Source organism: Mustelus asterias, chromosome 2 (genome assembly GCF_964213995.1).
Source record: "Mustelus asterias chromosome 2, sMusAst1.hap1.1, whole genome shotgun sequence".
Lineage (NCBI taxonomy): Eukaryota > Metazoa > Chordata > Chondrichthyes > Carcharhiniformes > Triakidae > Mustelus > Mustelus asterias.
In genome coordinates, this window is record NC_135802.1 from 26,088,861 (window position 1) to 26,101,030 (window position 12,170).

Sequence of the window (12,170 nt, forward strand, 5' to 3'; positions counted from 1 at the left end):
ATAGAATGCAAGATTGGGCGGAGAAGTGGCAGATGGACTTCAACCCGGATAAGTGTGTGGTGATCCATTTTGGCAGATCCAATGGGATGAAGCAGCAGTATAATATGAAGGGTACCATTCTTAGCAGTGTAGAGGATCAGAAGGACCTTGGGGTCCGGGTCCATAGGACTCTTAAATCGGCCTCGCAGGTGGAGGATGCGGTCAAGAAGGCGTACGGCGTACTGGCCTTCATTAATCGAGGGATTGAGTTTAGGAGTCGGGAGATAATGCTGCAGCTTTATAGGACCCTGGTTAGACCCCACTTGGAGTACTGCGCGCAGTTCTGGTCACCTCATTACAGGAAAGATGTTGAAGCAATTGAAAGGGTGCAGAGGAGATTTACAAGGATGTTGCCTGGATTGGGGGGCATGCCTTATGAGGATAGGTTGAGGGAGCTTGGTCTCTTCTCCCTGGAGAGACGAAGGATGAGAGGTGACCTGATAGAGGTTTACAAGATGTTGAGAGGTCTGGATAGGGTAGACTCTCAGAGGCTATTTCCAAGGGCTGAAATGGTTGCTACGAGAGGACACAGGTTTAAGGTGCTGGGGGGTAGGTACAGAGGAGATGTCAGGGGTAAGTTTTTCACTCAGAGGGTGGTGGGTGAGTGGAATCGGCTGACGTCGGTGGTGGTGGAGGCAAACTCGTTGGGGTCTTTTAAGAGACTTCTGGATGAGTACATGGGATTTAATGGGATTGAGGGCTATAGATAGGCCTAGAGGTGGGGATGTGATCGGCGCAACTTGTGGGCCGAAGGGCCTGTTTGTGCTGTGGCTTTCTATGTTCTATGTTCTATATCAAGGGTTCTTGTCTTGTGTTCATGTGTTTTCAGCTGTGTGGCTGAAGATTAACAATTATCCTATTAAAATACTTGGAACAAAGGAAGATGCTGGTGGTGGTTGAAAATCAATCATCTCAGTTCCAGGACATCTCTGCAGGAGTTCCTCAGGGTAGTGTCCTCGGCTCAACCATCTTCAGCTGCTTCATCAATGACCTTCCCTCCATCGTAAGGGGATATTCACAATGTTCAACACAAATGTGCTACTCCTCAGATAGTGAAGCAGTCCATGTCCAAATGCAGCAAGACCTGGACAATATTCAGGCTTGGGCTGACAAGTGGCAAGTAATATTCGCAGCAGGTAATGACCACCTCCAACAAGAGAGAATGTAACCATTGTCCCTTGACATTCCATTACCATCGCTGAATCCCTTGCCATCAACATCCTGGGGGTTACCATTGACCAGAAACTGAACTGGACTAGCCATGCAAATACTGTGACTATCAGAACAGATCAGAGGCTAGGGATCCTGCAGCAAGTTCCTCACCATCTTACTTCCCAAAGCCTGTCCACTATCTACAAGGCACAAGTCAGGAGTGTGATGGAATACTCCCCACTTGCCTGGATGGGTGCAGCTCCAACAACACTGAAGAAGCTTGACGCCACCCAGGACAAAGCAGCCCACTTGATTGCTACCCCTTCCACAAACATTCACTCCCTCCACCACCGACACACAGTGGCAACAGTATGTACCATCTACAAGCTGCACTGCAGAAACTCACCAAGGCTCCTTAGACAGCACCTTCTAAACCCACAACAAACATCTCATCAAGATTCCTCAGAAAGAACCTTTCAAACTCACCACCATCATCTAAAAGGACAAGAGCAGCAGACACCTGGGAACACCACCAGCTGGAGGTTGTCCTCCAAGTCACTCACCATCTCGACTTGGACATTGTCACTGGGTGAAAATCCTGGAACTCCATCTCTAACAGCACTGTGTGAGTACCTACACCACAGGGACTGCATTCATTCAAGAAATTGGCTGGTCTGGTCAGCGATGCCTACAATCCATGAATGAAGAAAATAAACTAACAAAATCCCTCATGATTCCTATCATTTTGTGTAAAGACACACACTCACAGACTAGTTTCCATTCTGAAATGCTCTTGTTGCCCTTCATTTTGTCATTCAGTGTCTTTCGTTGCTCTCCTTTTGGGGTCTTTTGTTGCCTCTTCCTTGAGGTCTTCGTAGACGGTTGCCCTCCATCTGGGATCTTCTCCAATTTTCCTGCCCAATGTCGTTTATTTCTTCTTGTGGTTGCTGCTTTAAATGTATTACCGCTTTAAGACTGTCAACTTTTAAAAAACTATTAGCAGCTGCCAGTTCTCTCCATGTGTTTGTCCTGCATTTTTAAAGTTTAGGTGGGGACTGCTCCTTTTTGAACCTTTTTAAAAACTTTTAAAACTTCTCTTCTGCTGGAAGAAAGCCCTTTTGTCTGCATGGAGAGTCGGTTTTCCCTGCTCCCCCCGATGTGTCGATTTCCCTTGTCAATTTCAATGGGAGATGGAGCATGTTCCATTCAGGGCCTTTTTAAAAAAAAATCTTTTAACTTTTTTTATACGTGTTGGGGACTTCTCCCCAAACATTCCCTGGACCCCTCGCTGGCTCTGCTCGGATCAGGAGCCCGGCAATCTCAGCCTCTTCACTTTCCCGCACTTTTTCAGAACTCGCTGCAGCTCCTTGGGGCATTTTCCCTTTTGACTTTAAACACTGCTTTCTGTGATCGCCTCTCTTTTTCCTTCAAAAATCTTTGCAACAACTCTTTGCGGATGAACTTACCAAAAACATTCGAAGTACCAAACGGGCGTGAAAATGGGAGAGAATCATGCTCATTTTTTCAGCCAGCTTTCAGACATGATCTTATGCCACTTAGTGCAGAAAAAGAGGCAAAGTTTGATTCATGCCAGTAGAGGGAGTGGATTGAATCTATTCCCACCAGAAAGCCGGCTACTCACACTAGAGGATGCTGTCGTGCGTGTACCATTCTCTGTGTTCTATGTAAGAGAACAGAGAAATCTGTCATTCCACCCCCCCAGGTATCACCCCAATACCTCCCACCCCCAGCCTGTCAGTGCCCTGATAGGCAGCCTGGCTGATCGCTTCCCTATCTCCCTGCCCCTGGCCAGCTGGTGAGGACACCCACCAGTGAGGCCGTTAGGACAAATGAGCCTGGACAATTGTGTCTGGGACTCACTACTAATATTTTTAAAAAGATTGAAATATTTAAATAAACCTTGCCTCCATCCCAGGTGAGGGGCTGTTTACAATCCAGGGCTGGTAAGATTGTGAGAGGCATGAATCTGGTTTTTCACCTCTCTCGCGATCTTATCGGCTTGCCACGCCAATTAACTGGTGTGAAGACCTGGTAAGATTTTTTTTTAACTCAAGTTCCACTTTTTTCCAATCCCAAAATCACAGCTCTTGCTTCTGAGTGTTATCCACTTTTATTGCTTTTCTCTATACATTTCTAAACCTCCGACTGCATCGGCCAGTTCAGGTCCACTCTGTGACCGACCCTCAGGGTTGTGGCAATACCTCAACATCTCACTGGATCCACTCACCCAAAGACAGATATTCAGGTGAGAATATCGATTAAAACAGGATACTCACATGTGTTGGGCCACAGGCAGTGTTCTCATAATATATCCCTTCCTCATTGCCAATGTAAAGATGTATACTCAGAGACTTCACCAGGAACACAAAGGGGATTTATCAACAAGATAAAATTGTACAGAAGTAAAGCAGCCTTCCCAGCTGCCCTGGAGCAACCTGACAGCTGCCCCAGTCTCTACATGTCTTCTCAATGTCTTCTGACTAAAAGAGGACTCCAACCCCAGAGGTGATTACCCACACTCAGTCCCAATAGGTCCCTCAAGTCAGATGACCTTCTTCTGCTGTGTTGACCTCAAAGGGACAGTTGCCACATTCTGTAAAAAGGTTGCAGGATGGTCACGACTGGGAGTTGAATATCCAGGGGTATCAGACTGTTCAGAAGGACAGACAGGAAGGTAAGGGAGGTGGTGTTGCTCTGATATTTAAGGATGACATCAGAGCGGTAGTGAGAGATGATATAGGTTCTATGGAAAAAGTGGTTGAATCCATTTGGGTGAAGATTAGAAATAGTAAAGAGAAAAAGTCACTGATAGGCGTAGTCTATAGGCCACCAATAATGGCATTACATTGGGGCGAGAAATAAACAAAGAAATAACTGAAGAATGTAAAAATGGTACAGAATTATCATGGGGGATTTTAATCTATATGTCGATTGGTCAAACCAGGTCGGTCAAGGCAGCCTTAAGGAGGAGTTCATAGAATGTATCCACGATAGTTTCCTTGAACAGTATGTAATGGAATCTACGAGGGAGCAGGCTATCCTAGATCTGGTCCTGTGTAATGAGACAGGAATAATTAATGATCTTACAGTTAGGGATCCTCTCGGAAGAAGCGATCACAGTATGTGAATTTAAAATATAGATGGAGCGTGAGAAGATAAAATCCAATATCAGTGTCTTGTGTTTAAACAAAGGAGACTACAAAGGGATGAGGGAGGAGTTGGCTCAGGGAGACTGGGAGCAAAAACTTTATGGTGGGACAATTGAGGAACAGTGGAGGACTTTCAAAGCGATCTTTCACAGTGCTCAGCAAAAGTATATACCAGTGATAAGAAAGGACTGTAGATAAAGAGATAATCCGCCATGGATATCTAAGGAAATAAAGGAGGATATCAAATTGAAAGAAAATGCATACAAAGTGGCAAAGATTAGTGGGAACCTCGAGGATTGGGAAACATATAAAAGTTAACAGAAACTCACGAAAAAAGCTATAAAGAAAAGTAAGATGGATTATGAGAGTAAACTAGCTCAGAATATAAAAACAGACAGCAAAAGTTTCGACAAATATATAAAATGAAAAAGAGTGGCTAAAGTAAACATTGGTCCTTTAGAGGATGAGAAGGGGGCTGTAATAACTGGAAATGAGAAAATGGCTGAGGCATTGACCAGGTATTTTGTGTCAGTCTTCACAGTGGAAGACACAAATAACATGCCAGAAATTGATAACAGGAAGGCTATGGCAGATGAGGACCTAGAAACTATCATTATCATGAAAGAGGTAGTGTTGGGCAAGTTAATGGGGCTAAAGGTAGACAAGTCTCCTGGTCCTGATGGAATGCATCCCAGGGTACTAAAAGAGATGGCGGGAGAAATAACAAATGCACTAGTGGTAATTTACCAAAATTCGCTTGACTCTGGGGTGGTTCCCGCAGATTGGAAAACAGAAAATGTGACGCCACTGTTTAAAAAAATGGTTGACATAAGGCGGGTAACTATAGGCCGGTTAGCTTAACTTCTGTAGTAGGGAAAATGCTTGAATCTATCATCAAGGAAGAAATAGTGAGACATCTGGATATAAATTGTCCCATTGGCAAGGTGCAGCATGGGTTCATGAAGGGCAGGTCATGTTTGACTAATTTGGTAGAATTCTTTGAGAACATTACGTGTGCAGTGGACAATGGGGAACCTGTGGATGTGGTGTATCTGGATTTCCAGAAGGCATTTGACAAGGTGCTGCATCAAAGACTGCTACATAAGATAAAGGTGCACAGTGTTACGGGTAATGTATTAACATGGATAGAGGATTGGTTAACTGACAGAAAGCAAAGAGTGGGGGTAAATGGGTGTTTTTCTGGTTGGCGATCAGTGACTAGTAGTGTCCCTCAGCGATCAGTGTTGGGACCGCAATTGTTTACGATTTACTTAGATGATTTGGAGTTGGAGACCAAGTGTAGTGTATCAAAATTCGCAGATGACACGAAGATGGGTGGCAGAGCAAAGTGTGCAGAGGACGCTGAAAGTCTGCAAAGGGATATAGATAATCTAAATGAGTGGGTGAGGGTCTGGCAGATGGAGTACAATGTTGGTAAATGTGAGATCATCCATTTTGGTAGGAATAACAGCAAAATGGCCTATTATTTAAATGGTAAAAAATTGCAGCATGCTGTTGTGCAGAGGGACCTGGGTGTCCTTTTGCATGAATCACAAAAAGTTGGTTTGCAGATGCAGCAGGTAATTAAGAAGGCAAATGGAATTTTGTCCTTCATTGCTAGAGGGATGGAGTTTAAAAACAGCGAGATTATGTTGCAGCTGTATAAGGTGCTGGTGAGGCCACACCTGGAGTATTGTGTACAGTTTTGGTCTCCTTACTTGAGAAAGGATATACTGGCACTGGAGGGGCTGCAGAGGAGATTCACTAGGTTAATTCCGGAGTTGAGAGGATTGGCTTATGAGGAGAGATTGAGTAGACTGGGACTATACTCATTGGAATTCAGAAGAATGAGGGGAGATCTTATAGAAACAGATAAGATTATGAAGGGAATAGATAAGATAGAAGCAGGGAAGTTGTTTCCACTAGAACTAGGGGGCATAGCCTCAAAATAAGGGGAAGCAGATTTAGGACTGAGTTGAGGAGGAACTTCTTCACACAAAGGGTTGTGAATCTGTGGAATTCCCTGCCCAGTGAAGCAGCTGAGGCTACCTCTTTGAATGTTTTTAAGGCAAGGATGGATACATTTTTGAACAGTAAAGGAATTAAGGGTTATGGTGAGCGGGCGGGTAAGTGGAGCTGAGTCCACAAAAAGATCAGCCATGATTTTATTGAATGGCGGAGCAGGCTCGAGAGGCCAGATGGTCTACTCCTGCTCCTAGTTCTTATGTGCTTATGTTCTAAGAGTTAGAAACATTGTGGAAAGTGCCCAGTGGGTTAGATCGCTCTCTTTGCTTCCTGATGGATTGTTTCTGGTTTATTCAGCTTGATTTCCATGTCATTGGAAGGAATGAAGTGGAAGCCAGGTTAGTTCTGGACAGACAGTGTAATCTAGAGAAGCACTAATGAAATCTGCAGCATTGATAGTAAATGGAAGCTGCGATTGTTTCCCCTCTGATGAACAATACTTCTGTCCCAACTGTGCTTATTAAAGCCGGAACTCAGCACACAATGAATGACAACTTTCTAGCCGTCAATTCACAGTCGTAATGACCATATTTACTCTGACAACAGCTAGTTTTACAAGTCATTATTGATAGCTGTTCTCATTCAGTTTATATTTTGAATTGTTCTCTATCCGATCTTGAAAAAAACACTGCGGACTATAATGACAACGTATTGTTTGTAATGATCAGATTGAATATGTGCTGCTGATTTCAGGGTCCAGAACGTAGTGATTATTTCAAAGCTGAGCATTTTTACATAGGAACAGGAGTAGGCTATTTACACACTCCACCGTTCAATAAGATCACGCCTGACGTGGTCCCAATTCCATCTGCCTGTCTGCCCTCCATAACCTCTGACTCCCTTGTCTATCGAAAATCTATAACTCAGCCTTCAATATATTCAATGATGCAGTCTCCACTGCTCCCTGGGGAAGGGAATTCCACAGATTAACAACCTTCTCCGAAAAATAATTTCTCCTCATCTCTGACTTAAATTATTCGGAAGCTTCGAATTCTGCCACGGGAAACGGTTGAATTTGAATTCAATTCAAGACATCTGGAATTAAGAATCTGCTGATGACCATTGTCGATTGTTGGAAAAATCCGTCTGGTTCACTAATGTCCTTTTGGGAAGAAAATCTGTCGTTCTTACCTGGTCTGCCTAACACATGACTTCAGAGCCACAGCAATGTGGTTGACTCTTAACTGCCCTCCAAGGGCAACTGGGGATGGGTAATAAATGCTGGATAGCCAGCGATGCCCATGCCCCACGAATGAATGAAAAAGAACTGTGTTCCTTAGTTGTAATTGCTGTTTCCCTTCCTGCATCTAATGGTGCACACAGCAGACTTTCATCTGTTCCAATAGCAAGGACTCTCCTGAAATATTATTGACGGCCAACATTGTCTACCTGATACGCTGCAGGAAAGGATGTCCTGAGGCATGGTACATTGGGGAGACCATGCAGACACTACGACAACGAATGAATGAACACCGCTCGACAATCACCAGGCAGGCGTGTTCCCTTCCAGTCGGGGAACACTTCAGCAGTCATGGGCATTCAGCCTCTGATCTTTGGGTAAGCGTTCTCCAAGGCGGCCTTCACGACACACGACAACGCAGAATCGCTGACAGAAATTGATAGCCAAGTTCCGCACACATGAGGACGGCCTCAAATGGGATCTTGGGTTCATGTCACACTATCTGTAACCCTCACGACTTGTCTGGGCTTGCAAAATCTCACTAACTGTCCTGGCTGGAGACAATACACATCTCTTTAACCTGTGCTTGGCCCTCTCTCCACTCACATTGTCTTTAAGACTTGATTATCTGTAAAGACTCGCATTCCAACCATTATCTTGTAAATTGAGTTTGTGTCTGTATATGGCCTGTACTCACTCATCTGATGAAGGAGTCTGAGATTCCGAAAGCTAGTGGCTTGTGCTGCCAAATAAACCTGTTGGACTTTAACGTGGTGTTGTGAGACTTCTTACTGTGCTTACCCAGTCCAACGCCGGCATCTCCACATCAAACATTGTTAATTCAGTGATATAACCACTAAATCCTCATCTTCCCATTAAACATTACCCCCCAGAAAGGGGACCGATCAGACATTAAACTGGTAAGAGCAGACACTACAATTAATCTTAGCCAAAAGGTTACGAATGTTGCAAGTGCTGTGATAATTGAGTGAATGCTTCAGTTGTGCTTAAGAGTGGCTGACATTAATTGGGGAAAGTTTAAATAAGAACCAGCTTCTACCTGTGGGGAAGGGAAAAGTAGTCTGTGTTTATGCTATACTGCAAGTGGATCTTTGTTGAAGATAGACTGGTTCTAGATTCTTCCTTTGCCAGAAAGATGTTCCAACAAAGAACAACAAAGAACAAAGAACAATACAGCACAGGAACAGGCCCTTCGGCCCTCCAAGCCCGTGCCGCTCCCTGGTCCAAACTAGACCATTCTTTTGTATCCCTCCATTCCCACTCCGTTCATATGGCTGTCTAGATAAGTCTTAAACGTTCCTAGTGTGTCCGCCTCCACCACCTTGCCTGGCAGCGCATTCCAGGCCCCCACCACCCTCTGTGTAAAATATGTCCTTCTGATATCTGTGTTAAACCTCCCCCCCTTCACCTTGAACCTATGACCCCTCGTGAATGTCACCACCGACCTGGGGAAAAGCTTCCCACCGTTCACCCTATCTATGCCTTTCATAATTTTATACACCTCTATTAAGTCTCCCCTCATCCTCCGTCTTTCCAGGGAGAACAACCCCAGTTTACCCAATCTCTCCTCGTAACTAAGCCCCTCCATACAGGCAACATCGTGGTAAACCTCCTCTGTACTCTCTCCAAAGCCTCCACGTCCTTCTGGTAGTGTGGCGACCAGAACTGGACGCAGTATTCCAAATGCGGCCGAACCAACGTTCTATACATCTGCAACATCAGACCCCAACTTTTATACTCTATGCCCCGTCCTATAAAGGCAAGCATGCCATATGCCTTCTTCACCACCTTCTCCACCTGTGACGTCACCTTCAAGGATCTGTGGACTTGCACACCCAGGTCCCTCTGCGTATCTCCACCCTTTATGGTTCTGCCATTTATCGTATAGCTCCTCCCTACATTATTTCTACCAAAATGCATCACTTCGCATTTATCAGGATTGGACTCCATCTGCCATTTCTTTGCCCAAATTTCCAGCCTATCTATATCCTTCTGTAGCTTCTGACAATGCTCCTCACTATCTGCAAGTCCTGCCAATTTTGTGTCGTCCGCAAACTTACTGATCACCCCAGTTACACCTTCTTCCAGATCATTTATATAAATCACAAACAGCAGAGGTCCCAATACAGAGCCCTGCGGAACACCACTAGTCACAGGCCTCCAGCCGGAAAAAGACCCTTCCACTACCACCCTCTGTCTTCTGTGACCAAGCCAGTTCTCCACCCATCTAGCCACCTCCCCCTTTATCCCATGGGATCCAACCTTTTTCACCAGCCTACCATGAGGGACTTTGTCAAACGCTTTACTAAAGTCCATATAGACGACATACACGGCCCTTCCCTCGTCAACCATTCTAGTCACTTCTTCAAAAAACTCCACCAGGTTAGTGAGGCATGACCTCCCTCTCACAAAACCATGCTGACTATCGTTAATGAGTTTATTCCTTTCTAAATGCGCATACATCCTATCTCTAAGAATCTTCTCAACTTCTCAACTTATGGGAGGTTTTCAGGAGAGGATGGCACCTGTACAAGAGGGAGGGGTCACAACTAAGTTGGAAGGGCACAAATATCCTGGCTGGGAGCTTTGTTAATGCAGTTCGGGGGGGTTTAAACTAGTATGGCAGGGGGGTGGGGATCAAACTATTAGGTCTATAAGTGTGGTGGCTGGGGACGAGCTTGGGGCTGGGACAAGGCTGGCAAAGAAGAAGAGCACTCTGGGGGAGGACGACCTCACTGAGCCTGGGGGTCTGGAGTGCTTATACTTCAATGCAAGGAGCGTAGCAGGTAAAACAGACGAACTTGGGGCCTTAATGCGCACGAGGAATTTGGATGTGGTTGCAGTGACGGAGACTTGGTTGAAAGAGGGACAGGACTGGCAGCTGAATATTCCAGGGTACAAGTGTTTTAGGCGAGACAGAGGAGGGGCCAAAAGAGGTGGGGGAGTAGCGGTATTGGTTGGAGAGCATATTACAGCGGTGCAGAGGGAGGACAATTCGGAGGAGTCGTGTAGCGAGTCACTCTGGGTGGAGCTTAGAAACAGGAAAGGCGCAGTCACTATGTTGGGGGTGTACTACAGGCCCCCCAACAGCCCAAGGGAAGTGGAAGAATGGATATGTCAGGAGATACTGGATAGGTGCAGGAAATATAGGGTTGTTGTAGTGGGAGACTTCAATTTCCCTGGTATAGACTGGAAATCGCTGAGGGCAGGGACTCTGGATGGGGAGGCATTTGTAAAATGTGTACAGGAGGGTTCGTTGGAACAATATGTGGACAGCCCAACTAGAGAGGGGGCTATACTGGACCTGGTGCTGGGGAATGAGCCCGGTCAGGTCTTCAAAGTTTTGGTCGGGGAACATGTGGCAAATAGTGACCACAATTCTGTTAGCTTTAGGATAGTGATGGAAAAGGATGAGTGGTGTCCCAAGGGTAAGGTGTTGGATTGGGGGAAGGCTAACTTTATTGGGATCAGGCAGAAATTGGCAGCTCTTGATTGGGAGAGGCTGTTTGAGGGTAAATCCACATCTGGTATGTGGCAGTCTTTTAAGGAACGGTTGTTAGGGCTACAGGACAAGCATGTGCCTGTAAAAAAGAAGGATAGGAAGGGTAGGATTAGAGAACCGTGGATAACCAGGGAAATTGAGGGACTGGTCAAAAGGAAAAGAGAGGCGTATGTTAGGTCCAAGCAGCTAAAAACGGAGGGAGCTCTGGAGGAGTATAATGAAAGTAGGAAAATACTCAAACGGGGAATTAGAAGAGCAAAAAGGGGTCACGAAATGTTCTTGGCGGACAGGATTAAGGAGAATCCCAAGGCATTTTATTCATACGTTAGGAACAAAAGGGTTGTAAGGGAAAAAATCGGACCTCTCAGGGACAAAAGTGGGGACTTATGCTTGGAGCCCAAAGAGGTAGGGGAGATCCTAAATGAATACTTTGCGTCGGTATTCACAAAGGAGAGGGATGTGTTGACTGGGAGTGTCTCGGAGGGGAGTGTTGAACCGTTGGAGAAAATCTCCATTACAAAGGAGGAAGTGTTAGGTTTGTTAGAGAATATAAAGACTGACAAATCCCCAGGGCCTGATGGAATCTATCCAAGGCTGCTCAGGGAGACGAGAGGTGAAATCGTTGGGCCTCTGACGCAAATCTTTGTCTCGTCACTGGACACAGGTGAGGTCCCAGAGGATTGGAGGATAGCCAATGTGGTCCCGTTATTTAAGAAGGGTAGGAAGGATAACCCGGGTAATTATAGGCCGGTGAGCTTGACGTCCGTGGTGGGGAAGTTGTTGGAGAAGATTCTTAAAGATAGGATGTATGCGCATTTAGAAAGGAATAAACTCATTAACGATAGTCAACATGGTTTTGTGAGAGGGAGGTCATGCCTCACGAACCTGGTGGTGTTTTTTGAAGAAGTGACCAAAATGGTTGACGAAGGAAGGGCCGTGGATGTTGTCTATATGGACTTTAGTAAAGCGTTTGACAAAGTCCCTCATGGTAGGCTAGTGAAAAAGGTTGGATCCCATGGGATAAAGGGGGAGGTGGCTAGATGGGTGGAGAACTGGCTTGGTCATAGAAGACAGAGGGTGG